This window comes from Zalophus californianus, chromosome 4 (genome assembly GCF_009762305.2).
Source record: "Zalophus californianus isolate mZalCal1 chromosome 4, mZalCal1.pri.v2, whole genome shotgun sequence".
Taxonomy (NCBI): domain Eukaryota; kingdom Metazoa; phylum Chordata; class Mammalia; order Carnivora; family Otariidae; genus Zalophus; species Zalophus californianus.
The window spans coordinates 125,784,055-125,802,257 of record NC_045598.1 but is presented as its reverse complement, the minus strand read 5'-3'; the positions used below and the strand labels follow the sequence as shown (position 1 = coordinate 125,802,257).

General features: G+C 40.9%; 1 protein-coding gene and 1 pseudogene across 2 annotated transcripts in view; one reads left to right on the top strand and one right to left on the bottom strand.

Moving 5' to 3' along the window:
• The window catches only part of DNAJC5B (DnaJ heat shock protein family (Hsp40) member C5 beta), an 85,634-nt gene extending 74,409 nt beyond the window's left edge, over positions 1-11,225 (bottom strand). Inside the window, exons 1-2 of one of the 2 annotated variants that reach the window (XM_027617393.1) lie at positions 11,112-11,175; positions 7,897-8,071 (exon numbers count right to left, since the gene is read on the bottom strand). The gene's annotated coding sequence lies outside the window, so the exon portion shown is untranslated. Of the gene's footprint in view, positions 1-7,896; positions 8,072-11,111 lie in introns of both variants that reach the window. The other variant, XM_027617385.2, reaches the window with a different exon arrangement.
• Positions 11,226-14,064: 2,839 nt separating this feature from the next.
• Positions 14,065-14,523, top strand: LOC113914099 (annotated as a pseudogene).
• Positions 14,524-18,203: the final 3,680 nt, after the last annotated feature.

Genomic DNA, 18,203 nt, shown 5'->3' with positions numbered 1-18,203 from the left:
GCTTGCAAAATTCCAGAGAATTTAACAATGTGTGGCTGTCATCCACTGATACTAACTGGCTCCAGCATGCCACTGGGCCTATTATATTTAAAAATGTCACTGGTTAAAAGGAGTTATCCATTATAATTTGTTTTAAATATTTGCGTATGGAGGCCAAGATGCCCCTACAACTTTTGATTATCAAATTGTAAAATGATTGATTTATATATAACTCATATCAAATTTTAAATCAAGCATGCCTCTGGGTCATTCTGTTTTCTGAGCCTCATTTACCCTGAAATAGCTTCAGCATTTTCCTCCCAGCCCTTCCACATATTCTGCCCCCTACCTTGGTGTGTCTACCATCCATAGGTTCCCTGTCCCCCCCATACTCATTCCCAGATCTGACACCTCCCATATTCTCTCAGGACTCTGGCACTCAGCTCTTTCTCCACCGCAAGTCCTGTCACTGACTTGGTGCCCTTCAGCTCCCATGTGGTTTTCCCAGCCAGCACCCTTTCCCTCATGACTCCTTGCCCTACTAGGATACCTGGATTTCCTCCAACTCTCAAACCTTGAACTCCAACCTCACACTCCAAGCCCGTCATTGCCTACCTCACCAGCTAACTCCTCTGTGCACACAACACTTACATTTCACTAACACCTCCAACTCCCCAAATCTATCAGCCATGTCCCTTTCTTCAACCCTTTTCCTGTTCAACTTAGACTCTGGCATGACCATTGTAACTATTCCCTTGTCGATATCCCTAATTTCTTCCACCACTGGCAGCCAGTATTCAATTGTACATTCACTGGTGAGGCAGATGTTGCCACCATAGGTCTCCAAACCCAGCTGCAACCCTGTCCCACATGCTTCTCTGTGTCCTAGAGGGCCCCAGTCTTTTTACTATGCTCCACCACTCTCCTCCAATCTCCTGCTTCACTTTCAGCAAAAGACATTATGTCTGCATCACAGGAAAAAACATAGAGAGCACTCTATTGTTAACAAAGGATTTTCACATAGGTTCATTTAACCTACACAACAACTGGGACAAGTAGGCAGGGTATATGTTATTATTTCCATTTTACAAATCAAGAAACTGAGGCTCAGAGAATGTTCATGTCAACATCAGATAATTATTAACAGAACCTGGGTAGAAACATAGGTCTCCCAATTCCGAGAATCCCAAGTCAAGCAGTAAAGTAGATGATTTGTCCAAGGGCACCAATAAGTCCTTGGCATCCAGGACGAGCACCCACATCTCTGGGTACCTTCCAAAGTCTTTATCTACCTCTAGAATATGCCACCTTCTCAGTTGCTTTACTGCTCTCAAAGGACCTAAGTTTCATTTATTCTTTGTTTAAAAATAAAAAGTAGGAAGATCTTGAATTGCGAGTTGTTACCACCAATGACTGTTTCCTTGTGTTAGTGTTTTTCCTGTAGAGGGTTCTCAGAGTCTTTGGTGAAACAAGCGTATTTACTCTCAGCTTCTGTCATATGGTTCAGAAGCTATGGAAACACCAGTGATGAGATGGAGAGAGCTAGACCAGGGTTCTGATCTAGAAATGTCATCCCATGGAGCCCAAATGCTTGCCCGTTGGCCTACAAAGGTGGATCATGGGTGGATCCATGCAGACTTACAAGCTGATTTTCTGTAAACACATGATACAAGCCAAAACCACTTCCATTGGGAATGGGGGCCATAATGAGTCACTTGCTTCCAATTCCAGACAGATAAGAATCTCAGCTCTTTCCTGGGCCTTCCAGTGAAGCTAGAAAACCAAAGGGAATTTTCTTCTGTTGATAAAAAAGGACCACCTTGTCCCAGTTTTTCTACCGATACCTTGATTTGTTCATGCTGTACCTACATCATTGTGCATTGTTGTACATAGAGGCAGACATGCAAAAGAAGTGCTGACAGCCCCTCCGCCGTCATCTGGTACAACCTGCATGTCTGCTCTTCACATGTTGCCTTGGAGATACCCTCCACCGTATTGGACTGAACCCCACTCCCATCAGAACTGATATCTATGAGGTACACCAGAAACACTGAACTGGGAGATGGATGCCTTTGCTTCTAACCGTGAACTTGGGTAAGACACATGCCTTCCTGTTCTCCATTCCTCCTCTCTCAGACAAGGGGTTTGCTGTGGCTGAAGCTAACTCAGCAACACCGTAAAGACTGCTTTTGCTGTCACCACAAAGAGAACTTCTGGGGAGAAACCCAGAAAGTGTTATTGGAAGAGAGGACAGAGGAGTCTCCTTTAAATGAGATTGATTTAGGGACTTACAGTACAGTTTGTCACTGGACAGTGTTTCCTAAAAGTGCTAGAGGAGATGGAAAGTGAGGAGCAGCAACATGTCAGGCCATGAGGAGTAAACCAAATGAAGGGAAAGCCCAGGCCTGTTCCATGGGTGAATCAGCAGACAGCACACACCTGTAGAATTATTGATTCATGCATGTTGTAAGCTGTTTTTATGGGCAGATTTTAGGGAGTGTTACAGGATTTTGCTGGCCCATGGGTACCTTGAAGGCAATGTAGGGTACTCTTGGTGGCTCTGAAGACAGTGGTTTAAGTGGGATACCTCACAGTCCCTGCACTTGGCAGTCCACAGTGACCATGTCATCCTCCCCCTTCCACAGAAGAGTGGAGTGGTGGGAAGAACACAGGGTCATTGCAAACATTAAATGAAATTATTCATGCAAAGCACAAGCATGTAGTTTTCAATAAAGGGGAGCAACTATTAATGTTCTGTGGATTACCTTAAAGGCAAAGGAAAGTGGAGCCCTCCCAGTAGCTCCAATTTGCACTTAAATTTGATATATTCAGACATGTGGGAAAAAAAATTGAGCCCCACCCCACTCCATCCACCCCCCCAACCCCGGCTCCCACTGCTGCCCCTGAATTTGGACCTACAGCTAATGCCTTCAGACACGTCCCATCACAAAGGGTGCGGCACCTCAAGACCTGTGGGGAATGTAGCAACAGTGCTGGGAGGCAGCTACCACACAGGTTAAGAGTACCAGATGGAATCATTTAGACCTAGGTTAGAATCGTGGCTCTGCCACCTTAGACAACTTACTTCAACTCTCTGAACCTCAGTTTCCTCATCTCTAAAATGTGCAAACATTTGTTAAATAAATGTCTTTTGAGCAAATGGAAATAACACTACTTTCCACATGGCTCCTTGTGGCAATTAAATGAGATAATTACTAAACCTGCTGGTGACATAAAAGATGTGATGGCTGATTTTATGTGTCAACTAGACTGGGCCATGGAGTGCCTGGTATCTGGTCAAACATTATTCTGGGTGTGTCTGTGAGGGTGTTTTTGGATGAGATTAACATTTGAATCTGTAGACTGAGTAAAGCAGATTACTCTCCCTATGTGGGTGGGCCCATTCAATCAGTCGAAGGCTTGAATAAAACAAAAAGGCTGACCCTCCTTCGAGTAAGAGGAAATTTCCTCCTGCCAGACTTTCCTTGGCCTGGGACATTGGTTCTTTCCTGCCTTCAGACTGTAACTGAACATTGGCATTTCCTGGGTCTCTATCCTGCTGGCATTTGGACTAGAACTGCACCATTGGCTCTTGTGGGTCTCTAGCATGCCAAATGAAGATCTTGGGACTTGTCAGCCTCTATGATTGTGTGAGCCAATTCCTTATAATAAATCATTGATATAGATAGGGATACAGATATAAACATTGCTAGATATCTCCTATTTGTTCTGTTTCTCTGGAGTACCCTAATACAGTAGGTGCTAAATACAAAAAAAGTTGTTTTTATGACTGCTATTTCTGTTATTTCAGAACTTGGCAAGAAATGTTGTCTATATGTAAAGCTGACTGAAATTATGTTTGAGAGACGGGTAAATGCCAATAATGGCCTAAATAGCACTTACTATTTGTGTGCTGTTCAGAAGATTTGATCTTCTAAAACAAGCACTTATTATAACATGTATGTGGGTATGTATCAAGATATGTATACATTATATATTATAATATACATAAGGCTCCTGAGGATATTTTATCTTTTCTGGCACAGGCCATGACTTTGAGAAAGAAAAATGTAGGAAGCAGACGGCTATCTCAGGACGCAATTTGGTTTTCTGGTGATGACCTTGGCTACCAGATGGTAGACACCCTGAAAGGGACACCTTGAAGACTTTGAGGGTCGTCAGTGACTTGGCAGGTAGGAAACTTGTTTTCTAATCAAGACTTTCATCTAAAATCTGAGTTGGAGAAAAGGACAGTGTCAAATTAAAATTTATACTGTGAAAAGTAATAGAGGATAAAATGCCCAATAATTCTTAGGGAAAAATAGTACAGAGACTATCAGGAACAATACTTAGAGGTACAGATGTCTATTCACCAAGGTTTATTGAATACCTAGGTGACCTGGGAACTTTAATAGAGAGAGAGAGAGCATATGCATAATACATACTTAGACATGTTCGTATATGCATAGAACATTTCTGGAGAGTATGCGAAATTTGTCTCAAGTTCCATAGAGGGAAAGGACTGGGGACTGGGATGAGACAGAGAATTGTTTTTTATAGCATAAAGTTTTATAATGTTTAAATTTTTACTACATGCATGTATAACTTTTCAATTAAAACTCTATTTTCATTAAACTGTTCTTGGGGCAGGATCACCAGTACCAAGAGGGGCCCACTTGCTTTGAGCAGCTGTGCACTGTCAATATTTAATACACCCCCCAACAGCATTGCCTTTCTGTCCTACTGCAACCAAGTCTTCCCCTTCTAGACATCTTCTACACCACCTTCAATGTTCTCTTTCAAAAATGTAGATTTACCTAAGCCAAGAAATCCTTGTTGCCTCCCGTTTCCTACAAGATAAAGTCCGATCTGCTCAGTAGGGCATTGTGGGAAGTGATACTGCACCTAGTACTACTGGTATCATTCCTGGGCCTTCCAGAAGTCCACTGCCTTCCTCTTTCCCACTGTCACTACCCTAAACCAAACTCATCATCTTCTTGGTTTATTGTGCCCTCCTGACAGTCCTTTCTCCAGTTTTTCTCCACTCCCATCTGTTCTCCATACACTACATTGTTTTAAAAATGCAAATAGTATCCTAAAGCTCCCCTGCTTATAACCCTTTAAACCTGCCCACTGGGGGCACCTGGCTGGCTCAGCTGGAAGAGCATGCAACTGTTCCTGTTGGGATTGTGAGTTCGAGCCCCATGTTGGATGTAGAGATCACTAAAAAATAAACTTTATTTAAAAAAAAAAAAACTGCCCACGGATCTTAAGCTAAAATCCCAGCTCCTTAGCAGCGCCAGGCTCTTCCTCTTTCTCCAGTGCCATCTCTTCCCAATTCCTTGCTCTGTCCTCAGATTCAATTTCCACTAACCACTGTACACTGTTCAGTTCCTTGAAAACACCATTCTCTTTCCTCTGAGTCTTTGCACATGCTATTTCCTATCTTAAGAAACTCTTCTACTCTCTTATCCCCGGTCTTCCAACCCTGCCTGGCTCACTCCTTCAGCATAAAGGGTCATAAAAATAAGAATGTCATAAGAAAATCATAAATAATTGAGGAAGAAAAAGTTACCCATTTGAGGAGGAATCCTGTAGGAGTTCAGCTATCAGAAGGGAGCTGTATGGAGCTCCTGGTTGGTGCAGTTTGTTAAGCATCTGACTCTTGGTTTTGGCTCGGGTTGTGATCTTAGGGTTGTGAGGTCAAGCCCTGAGTCAGACTCCGTGCTCAGTGCAGAGTCCGCTTAAGACTCTATCTCCCTCTCACTTTGCCCCTCCCCCCCTTTCTCAAATAAATCTTAAAAAGAAGAAGAAGAAGAGAACTGTATGAGTAAGACAATTGATGCAAGAAAGGGCTGGGCAGGCTGGAGAATGGAAAGAAGAGAGGTCCCTCTGGTGAATAAAGTGGAGAGGACTGAGTGAATAGGTGGCAGAGGGGAGTGGCTAGAGAAGGTGAAAAGACCTTGAAAGCCAAGATAGAGTTTGATCTTCATTTTTTAAACAGTGGGAAAACTTGAACTGTTTTTGAACTGGCAAATGATAACCTCCAGTACTTATTTTAGAAAGATGTGAAAAACAGAATGCAGAGGAATGAAGTTGGGGAGCTGGATGATCTTAGGGAAAGAGGATGAGAGCCTGCCCCAGGGCAGCAGCAGGCGGAACTAGCAGGAAGCAATGGATTTGAAAGAGATGTGGAGATAACCTCCTGGGCTTGATGACCAAGTGAAGGGGAAGAGAGATCCAGGAATAAGAGAGGACTCACAATGCTAGCCAGAGTAACTGGGAATATGGTGAGGTCATTGGCTGAGATGGGAATCACAAAAGGAGAGCAGCTTTGGAGGAAGATAGTGAATTAAGTTTGGAACATGTCGACTTCTGGGTATAAGGTCAGGAAGCCCAGGTCCATAATTAAAATCAGACACAACCTAGGGTACAGCATGCAGGGCCTTTCACGGAAACCACCTGTTAGGGTTGGTTTCATCTTTTCTGGTGTGGCATGTTTCCATGACTCCTGTTTTCCATATCCTGACAAAGTCATGTGAATTGTTTGCCTTGCATGCAGAGAAGGAGTTGTAAAAGCACAAGGAAAGTAGAGATAAGGTCTATGAGTAGGAGAAGACCTATTGTGCCCGGGGTGAAATTTGCGCTAAAAAATTGTTTTTCTCTCCAAGCTTGTGTTAATCACTACTCTTTCTCTTCAAGTCCTAGTTCTGCTGTGATGAGCAACCTGAACTCTCAGGACAACTTCACTTCTACTCTGCACTCAGCCCCTGGGGCACTTTGAAGTCCACAGTGCAAATATTTTTCACATAGTTATGCAGTTCCTTTTTCGCTTTTGAACTCTTCACAGGTGTATATCTTGTCTCCTTAACTAAATCTTAATTTATTAGGAGCTCAATTGATGCCCAACATTTAGTTTTTTTAATTGTCATATATTAGGTTTTCAAAAAATACAAAGTGGATTGAAACTGACACTGGGGAAGAAAGGAGAAAGGACAGTAACCACCTTGAAAGGACAGAGTAATCAAGAGATAATATGTTGGTTAGAGGTGTGAGATAGTATCAGTTCCTAACATAGAAAGGAAACTATTCTAACATAAAAGAAATGCTTTACCCCCCTCTTCTAATAATAATGACTTTGCATTCTAAATATGCTTAAAAGGAGGAGAGGAATACTGGTATTCTAATTGTCAAGTAAGTTGTCTTCTCAACTGGCTAAAGGGTCTGTTTTTCAGGCACCACCTTTGGCTTATAAGCAATATTGATAAAATACAGGACTTGTCCTTTACAGTTAATTATATTTAGTTGTACTAAACAGTGTAAGACTGAGGGTTAAGTTTTTCACTTCCTTTTAGTTCTTCCTTTTAGTTAGAGGTCCACTTGTGTGGCCATTGAGATGTTTGGGCAACTTAAAAGAAGGGTCTTCATGACTCAGCTCATTACATAATTCCCTGGGTAGAGGAATGAAGGTGGAACAACCCCAAGTATTGCCAGTGGGCGGATTGTGCACTTGTCATGATGGAGGAAGTTGTATGTGGGGGCGGGGGGGAGAAGAGATTTTGTTGCTAGCTGGTAAGTACCAATAGGCCTCAGATCACAAAGATCTCTCTAGCTGTCTTGCCAGAAGTGCCTGTCAGTCTACCATCGACATCACTATTTAATATGGAACCCCCCATTAAGATCACCCTTCAGCATGTACAGGGGCATTGGAAGAATGAGACCTACAGCTCATAGCTTTCAACAGGGAGTGCAGTTAGGAGTAGGAAAGGAAGTGGTTCAAAAATGGATCTGAGACGACTCTTGGGAACAGCATGAAGCATGACTCTGGAGGTTGGCAAAGACAAGGGGGAAAAGACACTGGAGTGATTGCTTCACAGTCTTGCCAAGGGCTCCATTCCCACTCCTTTTAGAGCATACCTTTCCCCTTCTGAGATTCCCCCAGGCACCAGGTGACCAGCAGGAGAGGTCCTTCTTTGCCCTGGTGGCAGCAACATCTGTGGGCTCTGTGTCACATTCCTTTCCAGACTTCACAGGCCTCAGGTTACAAAGGTCTCATTGCACAATTCTTAGGAGAATAGGCATGGAGGCTGGACTGGGATAAAGGAAAGTCCTGTATATGTCAGAGATCCAGGTGGGGCCAGATGCCAAGGCACCCCAGGTGGTGCCAGCAACAGAAAGAATCAAATGTCTTGATCTCTAGCGAGGTAGCTTTCTCTACTTTTATTTTTTTTCCCCAAGGCTGTTAAATAAGACTTATCAGGATGCATCTTTTTGGGTAATTTGATGGAAAACACTTCAAAAGTTCACTTGGCATACCTGTGTTTCCGTTTTACTGGAGAGATTTGAGAGTTCAAAATCCACAATGAAGAATATGAAACTAAAGCTCTTTTTATCCTTCCACTTTTCATAATCAACTTTCTCCTATAGTTTTGTGCTAAGTATGTACGAAATTACTCAATATATTACACAGCCTTTGAAATTAATATGGAAGCTGAAAGATACTACCACAGTCCTGTTTAAACCCTATGCCATGATGGAATGTTCTTTTCTATTAGTGATCATTTAATAATTCTTTTTGTTAAAGATAATCTGTGTAGATAGCTAGAAACATATGGAAGATCCTTACAGGACATATATTTTTCAGTTGGTTAAAAAACAATCTAGTGACCTAGAAAATATTCATCAGACCTCTGGAACTGGCGACTTTAGACAGATATTAATATATTTGCAGTGAATTGAATTGGAAAAAGCTCTGAGTGTCTGTATCCAGGGAGTGCCTAGGCTCAAACTTACAGATTAATTAGAGATGCAAGACAGATACAGCTCTACATAAAACAAACAAATCTAAGGCAGCTCCTAAGTTATCAAGGTAATTCCAAATAAAATATTAATTTGCAGGATAAGTTAGGAAAGGCTCATAAAGGAGACATATTAGGTAATAAGGGTAGGCCAGTTACCACAGATGGTATAATATCCACACCTGCCAGATGAAGTGTTCCACTCATACATTTATGGAGTACACATATATATATCACAGAGTATGCACACACATATACATAAACAAAGCAATCTACCTAAACTGGAAAAGACAAGGCCACAGAAAGTTTGCATATTTATTATATAAAGCAAAAAGGCCATTAATGGTATAAATGCCTTTTTTTTTTCAGCAAACTACTACTAATCCTGCCTCAAGGCAGAGTAACTTGTTGATTGCCCAGGATTTATTTTCATTGTTATCTATGGGGTCTTGGGTGCCTTTTCTTGACCTTGACCAAAGCTTATTTTATTTGGGTTGTAAAGGCTAGGAAAGCTTTGGTGATTAGTGTCACCTACATAGAATACTTGATTTTACCAATAACCACATCAAGGGGGTAAAATGAGATTTCCTCTCTTAGGATATTCTAAAATAGCTGAAATAAGAACCAATAAATTCATTCAGCATGAATTAGGAGCAGAGAATATTGAAGGAGCCACCAGGCTGAAAGTAAGAGGCTTTAAGCTATATTCCCCAAGCTAGCATTCACTAGCTTAACGACCTAAGTCAAGACAACAACCTCTCTATGCTGGTTTTTTCTTCTGGAAATGAGGACATTGGAATGGATGATCTCTTACTTCCCTTCTAACTCTTAAAATTCTGTGGTATGTGACTAACACAACGGTCAGAAAACATTATAGTCAATAAATATGTGTGGACAAGTTAGGACATTCTATGTTTTTTGGATATTATTTTAGGTTAGACCTAAACTTCGTTGTCACTGACTAAGAATGAATTCTAAAAATTGGACTGATGAAGTTTTAATTTGCAAGGACCTAAGAGGTTGGGTCATAACAAAATTGTAAAAATTATAGTGGCTTCTCTAGAGGGAAGTTGGATATATACTAGAGTTAATGTGAAAGTGCATTTTGTTTTTATCTCGACCTCTGGATTTACTGACATGTTTTGGGTTATTATTACTTTTATGGTGTATACAGTGTTGGTCTTACTGCTGAGATATATTTATTCCTGATGTGATAGAGACCAAAGAGTGTTAAAATTGTGTCCTGTGGTTAGAGATTGGGTCTCCCCTCTCCTTGTCTATTGCTGGTGGGATCTCCTGTGGGTAACTAACCTACCTGTCAGAACACTAGACTGCTGCTTCTACTGAGGGAATGTGGCCATAAACTTAGCTCTTGCAGGCAAATCTCAGCGTGCCTGCCTGAACAGTCCTGTACTTGGCTCCGGGGTCGCAGTGTGCTGAGACACGGAGAGAGGCCAATGGAGATGAGTCAGGACCTGGCACCCACCCCATGCTCCGCCCTACTGGTAAACAGAACAGCTATTTGCCCGTCACTCGAGCCTCTCAGGGCCCCAAGACTCCAGGAAGAAACAAATACTTTAGAAGCCAAAACCCCAGGGCAAGGTAAAGAAAACAGAAATGTCCGCATCCCCAGTGATGATTTCACTGGCATGAGTGCTTTAGAGGGGGAGGAGCTGTAAATGGTTCCAGCTGAACTATTTTACCTACTTCTGAACCATAAGGCCCTTCTCTTTCACTGTTTATAGGGGATGATGACCTTTTTGCCTTTTAAGCCTTGGAATCTCAAAACCAGACTTTAGAATTAATCTTGGTTGCTAACCCCTAATAAATTTATTTCTCCTTTTTTTATTACTTTTGTTTTTATTTTTATACTGTCTTCTACTAAAATACTTCTTTAAGTTAACTTATTTTCTGTTTAGTTATTTTTCCCTGTCATTTTGGGGAAAAGCTATTAAAAGAATAAACATTACCAGGCAATAAATGTAAACTACTTTACAAAGTAATTTTACACTGACTTCTTGAGGTAACTGTTTCTTTTGCATTTTTGCAATGGTTGGGGAGAGAACAGTGAGGGGCTAACAGTCTTGGAAATGTACTCATCTGGCTTCATGACAATAAATAAGTCTGGCTTTTGGGAGGATGCACCTCAGCTCTCTTTCTGGTGGGACTATCTTTGGCCTTTTTTCTGCTCACTTTACTGTAAAGTGTCTGGTGCATAGTCTCTGTGCTTATACTATTATTCCTAAGCCTGAAGATACACTCATCTTATGGTCTTCTCCTCCTATTTTTTAGATACCAGCAATTTCTGTTCTAAGCTTAGCAATTGTTACATACCTGAACTGGAGGCATGGCTGGCTGATTCCTTCTAGCTCAGTCAGGTAGCGTCCCACCTCTAATATATCAATAGGTGAACCTTCTGTTACCTTTTACTCAGTAGCCATGGCTGAGCCTGGGCTGGATATTATGATGTCACAGAGTAGAATCCTTGCTCCTCCCAAAGGCCCAGCTGAGATCTTCTAGATTCAGCATTTTCTGTCTTGTCCAGGATGGGAGTTTGGGAAGGTTAATCCCTTTATTTCTTCTTTTTTTCCCCCAAAGCTTTTATTTATTTATTTGACAGAGATAGAGAGAGAGAGCACATGAGCAGGGGGAGAAGCAGGCTCCCCACTGAGCAAGGAGCCCAATGCGGGGCTCCATCCTAGGACCCTGGGATCATGACCTGAGCCAAAGGCAGCCACTTAACTGACTGAGCCATCCAGGTGCCCCTAATCCCTTTATTTCTTAACTGAGCCATAGAATCATAGAATCTTACTATGAGCAGAGACCTTGGAGACCTAGTGACTAGATTTTAATCTAACTCCCTTATTTTACAGATGAGAAAATTCAGATTCCAGGTAGTTAAGTGGCAGAGCTTAATCTAAACCCAGATGCCCTCAGTGTTAGCCCTCTGTCCTTCTGAACACACTGCACTCATGCTGGGCTCTACTCTCTGGATTTTGTCAACATCATTGTTCTCTGATAGACAGCTTGTTGGATGATTTTTACCTGAATCCACCCATGACAAGAAACCATTCAGTTAATGTGTATCATGGGAAGAGGACAGAGTCTCAGGGAAGATCATTAGTTTTTCTGACAATCTATAGGCACCAGAAATAGCCAGCTTTGGTCCTGGCCCAAACAGAAATTCTGAGCCACCAGACCAATTCTAGATTAATAAGTAATGGGACTTCTGAGTAACTGATGTTCTCAATGAGATTTGATAATAAGGAAGAATGCCCAACCCAGGATTAGTTTTGGCTGCAATGCCATACATGTTTCTAGTGTTTGTTGAGGAGAGAATGGGAAAGAATAATCAGTAGAGAAATAGGTTTTCACTGGAATTTACTCTCTTTCATACCATTCACTTTCTCTAGATACTGTCTCCATATGGCATTAAAAAATTATCTGCATTGCATGAGATGACTTGTATCTGTGAAGCCAGAATCGTGTACTTGCAAAATCTCTCAAGAGGGGAACATATATTCCACTTTTATAACACCAACAACTAGCATTTTACATCATGTTTTAGCATTTACAAGCCATTTTCACATATATCATTTCATTTAATCTTCACAGCTCAGTGAGGTAAACAGTGTATTATTTTTAGTACAATTTTATGAGTGAGAAAATTATTAACTTAGAGAGGTTGTGACTTGCACAAGATCACAAAGCTAATTAAGTGGAGAGAGTAACATCAGCTACAAACTAGATCTTCCAACCAAGCATTTTCCCTACCACGGAGCTTCCCCAGGGTGGGAAGAATTGTCATGTGGTCCTGGAAGTCACTTGAAGGCAATCGCAGTAGGCAACCTTTTGATTAACAAAGAAGAAAGTATTCCTCTGGGTCATAAATACTGCTTTACTAACCTCCTACATGTCTCAATAAAAACTTAGAGAAACGGTTAGTGAACACTAATTTCAAACTTTAAAATAATATAACCATTGCCCTTCTACCTGACAATTCCACATCTGTGAATTCTACTAAGAGAATTATCATGGATATGAATAATATTTAGCTATAAGAGGTTCATTCTTTGAAACATTGTTTATAATAGAAAACAAATTAAAAACTCAATATTAGAAAATTGGTAAAATGGATTATGTTTAACTCATGAAAATAATGTTGTGGGTGAAGCTTTCCAGAACTTTAATCATTCATGTGCTATCTTTGGAATAGCACCATCTGCACTAATATCTACTTAATATCTTCTTTAAATTAACTCTCACACTTTACTGAAACAAGAGAATTTAAAGGTAATTTTTTATCACTACATAAATAAAAATGTAGTATAATTACCTTAGGTGTCAGATAACTATAAAAACAGATATAACAAAGTCTGGCTCTCGGCCAGTCCCACCCACCCACCACTATACCTGCAGCAGTTATGACCCTGCCACACACAGGACACCCCTGGAACACCTAGTTCTGGTGACCAGGGGAACTGCACTTCTGGGCCCCCACAGGACATCCCTACCTAAGGCCACTTCTTTAAGCCTGGGAGATGTAGCTGAATTATCTAATATACAGAAACAGAGTTAGGCAAAATAGGAGAGTGAGGAATATGTTCCAAGTGAAAGAACAAAACAAGAGCTCAGGAAAAGAACTGAACAAAGCAGAGATAAGCCATCTACCCAATAGAGTTCAAAGTAAATGTCATAAAGATGTTTACTTTATGAACTCAGGAGAAGATTGGATGAACACAGTGAGAACTTCAATAAAGAGACAGAATGTAAGAAAGTACCGATCAGAGCTATGGGATACAATAACAGAAATCAACAATACACTAGAGGAAATAAACAGCAGATTAAGTGATACAGAATAATGGATCTGCAATCTGGAAGACAGGGTAGTAGAAGTCACCCAAATTGAAAAGAAAAAAGAATTTTTAAAAATGAAGATAGTTAAACGGACCTGTAGGACAACATCAACACAAAATAAAAAGATGTAAAATATGACATCAAAACCATAAAACATGGTGGATAAGGAATAAAAAAGTAGTGTTTTTATAATGTGTTCCAACTTAAGTGACCACCAACTTAAAAGAGTACTAAATACATAGGTTGTTATATATGAACCTCATGATACCCACAAGCCAAAAACCTATAATAGAAACACAAAAAATAAAGAAAAAGAAATCCAAATATAACACTAAAGAAAATCATCAGATCACAAGGGAAGAGATAAGATAAGAAGAAAGGAACAGAAAAAAACTACAGCTCTTTTGCTCAGGCCCATGACGCTGGCAGGATGGGCAAGTGTCATGGTCTTCATACTTCCAGGAAGCTCAGTAGCCACCAACAAGATCAGAAGTGGTATAATAAACAGTACAAGAAAGCCCATTTGAGCACAGCCCTGAAGACCAACCCTTTTGGAAGCTTTTCCCATATGAAGGGAATTGTGCTGGAAAAAGTAGGGGTTGAAGCCAAACAGCCAAATTCTGCCATCAGGAAGTGTGTCAGGTCCAGCTGATCAAGAATGGCAAAAAAGAAAAGAAAAAAAAAACAAAAAAAAAAACCCACAGCCTTTGTAACCCAACATAGTTGTTTGAATTTTATTGAGGAAAATGATGAGGTTCTGGTTGCTGGATTTGGTCGCAAAGGTCATGCTGTCAGTGACATTCCTGGCATTTGCTTTAAGGATGTCAAAGTAGCCAATGTCTCTCTTTTGGCCTTATACAAAGGCAAGAAGGAAAGACCAAGATCATAAGTTTTGATGGTGAAAACATGACAATATTAAATTTTCATATACAAAAAAAGAAAACTACAAAATAATGAGAAAACAATTAACAAAATGGAAATAAATACATACCTATTGATAATTATTTTAAATATAAATGGATTAAATGTTCTAATCAAAAGAAAATGTGGGTGAGTAGATTAAAAAGAGAAAACAAGACCCATCTATATGCTGCCCACAAGAGACTCAGATCTCACTTCAGATCTAAAGACACACAGACTGAAAGTGAAGGTATAGAAGAAGATATTCTATGCAAATAGAAACAAAAAGAAAGCTGGGGTAGCAATATGTATATCAGACAAAATAGACTTTATTTTTTTTATTTTTATTTTTTTAAGATTTTATTTATTTGAGAGAGAGAGCGAGCATGAGCAGGGAGAGGAAGAGGCAGACTCCCCACTGAGCAGGGAGCCTAGCGTGGGGCTCAATCCCAGGACCCCAGGATCATGACCCAAGCCAGAAGGCAGAAGCCCAACAGACTGAGCCACCCAGGTGCCTCAAAATAGACTTTAAAACAAAAGCTGTAAAAGACAAAAGGAGAAATACAACAAGAAGATATAATAATTATAAATATGCACCCAACATAGGAGCACCTAAATATATAAAGCTAATATTAACAGACAAAGAGGGAGAAATTGACAATAATACAATAGTAATAGGGGACTTTAACACTCCACTTACATCAATGGATAGATCATCCAGATGGAAATTAAGAAACATTGGCTCTAAATAACACATTAGACTAGATGGATGTAATAGATATATACAGAACATTGCATCGAAGGCAGCAGAATACACATTCTGCTCAGGTGCACATGAAACATTCTTCAGTATAGATTACATTTCAGGCCACAAAAGTTTCATTAGATTCAAGATTAAAATCATATCAAGCATCTTTTCTGATCACAATGGTATGAAACTAGAAATCAATTACAAGAAGAAAACTGGGAAAACAAACATGGAGACTAAACAACATGCTACTAAACAATCAATGGGTCAGTGAAAAAAATCAAACAGGAAATAAAAAAAATCTGTGAAAAATGAAAATAAAAACACAACATTCCAAAATCTGTGGGACGCAAAAGCAGTTCTAAGAGGAAAGTTTATAGTGATACAGGCCAACCTCAAGAACAAGAAAAGTCTCAAATAAACAATCTAACCTTAAACCTAAAAAGAACTAGGAAAAGAAGAACAAACAAAGCCCAAAGTTAGTAGAAGGAAGGAAATAATAAAGATCAGAGTGGAAATAAATGGAATAGAGACTAAAAGAACAATAGATAAGATCAATGAAATTAAAAACTGGTTCTTTAAAAAATAAAATTGAGGAAACTTTAGCCAAATTCATCAACAGAAAAAGAGAAAGGATTCAAATAAATGAAGTCAGAAATGAAAGCAGAGGTTACAACTGATACCACAGATATGTGAAAGATCATAAGAGACTACCAAAACAATTATATGCCAGCAAATTGGACAGCCTAGAAGAAATGGATAAATTCCTAGAAACAGAATATTCTGAGACTGAATCAGGAAGAAATAGAAAATATGAACAGACCAGTCACTCTTAATGAAATTGAATCAGTTATTAAAAGTCCAGGATCAGACAGCTTCACTGGTGAAATCTACCTAATATTTAAAGAAGAGTTAATACCTATCCTTCTCAAACTATTCCAAAGAATTGAAGAGAAAGGAATGCTTCCAAACTCATTATACAAGACCAGCTTTACCCTGATAAGTAAACTGGACAAAGATACCATAAGAAAATTACAGGCCAATATCCTTGATGCACATAGATGCAAAAAGTCTCAAACAAACAAACAAACAAAAAGAGGTCGAGGAAAGATGGCGGAGGAGTAGGGGACCCTATTTCAACGGGTCCCGGAATTGAGCTGGATATCTACCAGACCACTCTGAGCACCCACGAAACCAGCCTGAGATGTAAGAAGATCTGGATCTCTACAAACAGAATATCGCAGGCGGTTGGTTTCGAGGTACGAAGCAGGAAGCCGTGATTCCGTGATTCCGCGGGCAGATAGAGGATAAACGGCAGCAGGAGGGAGCCTGGCCGTGGGGATCCTACACCGCCAGTGAATGACAGCCTCGCACGCTGGGGATGGGGCACAGACTCGCAGAACGGTAGCAGCGGGGAAAGGACTTTAGGGCAGCCCCCGGGGCGGAAACCCAGAGCGGCGGGGTTGTGCGAGCGATCGCTGGGCAGCTGGCAGTTTTAGAAGCACAAAGGGCAGAGACGTGCTCTGACCTGGAGGCAGGACTGGGGGCGCTGCGGAGGGGCGCACAACCCAGGCCGCTGCAGTTTATAGCAGCACAGACAGAAACGGAGACATTGTGGCCTGGAGAGCTCACTGAAGAACAGACTGCAGTCTCTCTGCTCTGAGGCAGAAGACTGGAAACAGTCTCTTCTGCTCTGACTTATGGAAGAGATGTGGAAAGCCACCAGGGAAAGCCACCAGAGAACAAAAGCCCCCAAAACTGATTCCCGCTGCGCCCATCCCCCGCCACAGGGGGGCAGGGCAACTCCGCCCAAACAGGGTTGCCTGAGTAACAGCATGGCAGGCCCCTCCCCCAGAAGACAGGCTGGGAGAACAAGAGGACAGCAACCCTAAGTTCCCAAGAAAACAGGTGCATCTTGCTTGGGTTCTGGTCAATAATTTGGACTCTATACATTCCCTCAAACACCCATCAACAGAATGACTAGGAGGAGCCCCCAAAATGGAAAAGACTCAGAGATTATGACCTATGCTGCAGATTTACAAATGGATGCAGGTATAACCAAGATGTCAGAGATGGAATTCAGGCTAGCAATTGTGAAAACAATGGCTAGAATGGAGAAATCAATTAATGGCAACATAGAGTCCCTAAGGGCAGAAATGAAAGCTGAATTGGCAGAACTTAAAAATGCTATCAGTGAGATCCAATCCAATCTAGATAATCTAACAGCTAGGGTAAGTGAGGCAGAAGAACAAATAAGCGACCTGGAAGACAATACAATAGATAGAAAGGGAAAAGAGGAGGGAAAAACAACTCAGAATCCATGAAAATAGAATCAGAGAAATAAGTGACACCATGAAACGTTCCAATGTCAGAATAATTGGAATCCCAGAGGGAGTGGAGAGAGAGAGAGGACTAGAAGATGTATTTGAGCAAATCGTAGCTGAGAACTTCCCTAATCTGGGGAATGAAACAAACATTCGTGACCTAGAGGCAGAGAGGACCCCTCCCAAGATCAAGGAAAACAGGCCAACACCCTGGCATGTAATAGTAAAACTTGCAAACCTTAGAACCAAGGAAACCATCTTAAGGGCAGTTAGGGGCAAGAGATTCCGTACAGAAGGAGGAACATCAGAATAACGTCAGACCTATCCACAGAGACCTGGCAAGCCAGAAAGTCCTGGCAAGACATATTCAGGGTACTAAATGAGAAGAACATGCAGGCAAGAATACTTTATCCAGCAAGGCTTTCATTTAGAATGGATGGAGAGATGCAGAGTTTCCACGACCGGCAGAAACTGAAAGAATATGTGACCACTAAGCCGGCCCTGCAAGAAATATTAAGGGGGGTTCTATAAAAGGAGAAAGACCCCAAGAGTGATATACAACAGAAATTTACAGGTACAATCTATAAAAACAACGTC